We start from the raw sequence: 1,952 nt of genomic DNA on the forward strand, positions 1-1,952 counted from the left end.
ATTGTATGTAGCTAATATTGAAGAAATCTCAGAAAACTGTTTGGAAACTGACATGCCAGGGCTCAATGTTCAGAGATGTGTCTTCCCTTACATTTAAGAAGAGTAAGGTTTAAAATAGTTAATAATATCCATTAGCATGGTCAGAAAAATAATAGGTCTTGCCTTGGATTTTGATTTACTTTTGAATTTTTTCATAATTCAACTGATTTTCTGACCATCCAAGACTTAGTATTAAATAGTAAAAGTACTCGATTTTTGTAACTCTTTATTTTTAAAATATGGAATGCTTCATGAATTTGCATATCATCTTTGTGCAGGGGCTGTGCTAATCTTCTCTGTGTTATTCCAATTTTAGTATATGTGCTGCCAAAGCGAGCACTATAACTCTTTATTTTATTTTTTGTTTTTAACAATTTTATTTATTTATTTGAGAGAGAGAGAGAGAGAGCATGCATGCACAAGTAGGCAGAGCAGAAAGCAGAGGGAGAGGGAGAGGGAGAAGCAGGCTTCTTGCTGAGTAAGGAGCCTGATGTGGGGCTCAATCCCAGGACCCTGGGATCATGACCTGAACTGAAGGCAAACTCTTAACCAACTGAGCCACCCAGTTGCCCCAACTCTTTATTTTAAATGGCATTTGATTATGATCCTGTCTTGTGGGATTGGGCATAGCATTGTTCTATTTTGCAGTGTAGTGATTAAGGAAAATATGCTAGCCTATTTTATTTCTTGAAATTTAAATAAAAATTATTTCTATTCCTAGGCAGATGGTGTTATTAAATTGAATATCATGCTAATTTGTTGCAGATAATGTAAAATATCTTTGAGACTTTTAGATACATTACAGCTGAGGAACAATAATATATCTCAATACCTTTATTAAATTTTCTCGGGAGTTCAAGATATTTTGTTTTAGTGAATTATGGATATTTCTTTCCTAGTTCTAATTATCTTCTTAGTCTTATAGTTTATCACACTGGTTTCCTAGGAACTATTAAAATAAAAGCTTATAATCCTTGGCTATAAAATTGTCTAACACTCTTTCCATCTCCACATTTTATATTTTTACAGTAGACCTGGACTGTTGGTGGTAAGATTCACATGAGAAGTCAGTTGTATATAGGAACAAATGAGTAAAATGTCTTTCCTTAAATGAGTAAATGAAACTCTAGTTGATTGGCTAAATGTCATTACAAACATTTTCATATTAGTTTTTGTCAGCACTAGAGGTATAATTAACATCTCTGTTTCAGGGCTGTAACTATGAAAGCTGTGTGAGCCTTTAGAGAATTTTTTTAAAAAAGGGTTTTCAATTAGAAACTGAGAGGCTAATGAAGGACAATTGGCAAAGTAAGGCATGGGCAATTTAGGAGACAGTCATCCTCTTCTTGGCAGTGCCCTAGTAAATAGCCTGAAATTTTAGTGCTCAAAGTGAAGGGGACACTTTAGACATTTATGTTGAATTGGCAAAGGACCTCTTTTTAAAAATCCAAACCATCAAAAGAGCGACCTGTAGCGATGTCAATCATTATTGGTCATTATGATGTTCTGAACTTATTCCAAATATAGCCATCTGTCCTCTCATGCTGGCTGTGGTTCCTCATTTAGATTCTGTTGGACAAGGGATTAGGAGTGAAGAGATGAGGCAGGTGTGGTTGCCTTGGCTGGGCTGATTACCTCATTTCTGGATTCCAGAAATAGCTTTCTAATAGATTTCCTTGCATTCAGTTTTCCTCCTCAGTCAGTCTTCGCTACTGTTTCTTTGTACCAGATTCTAAAGCGTGGCTTTTGTTTTCATCTTCTTGCTTTCTGGCTTAGAAACTGCAAGAAAGACTCCTTACTTCCTAGTAGTTTAAGTCCATGGTTCACAATCTCATGTGTTTTTTTTTTCCTTTCTTTTTTTTTTGATTTAAATTTTTAAATTTTTTTTATAAACATACAATGTATTTTTATTC

The 1,952-nt window shown here is 34.5% G+C and overlaps 1 non-coding gene across 1 annotated transcript; it reads right to left on the reverse strand.

The window, feature by feature from the left end:
• Positions 1-272: 272 nt before the first annotated feature.
• On the reverse strand, positions 273-379 carry LOC132007894 (U6 spliceosomal RNA). The gene has a single exon (XR_009401450.1). It is a non-coding gene; the product is annotated as a U6 spliceosomal RNA (small nuclear RNA).
• Between the last annotated feature and the right edge of the window lie 1,573 nt (positions 380-1,952).

This window comes from Mustela nigripes, chromosome X (genome assembly GCF_022355385.1).
Source record: "Mustela nigripes isolate SB6536 chromosome X, MUSNIG.SB6536, whole genome shotgun sequence".
In the NCBI taxonomy this organism is placed as follows: Eukaryota; Metazoa; Chordata; class Mammalia; order Carnivora; family Mustelidae; genus Mustela; species Mustela nigripes.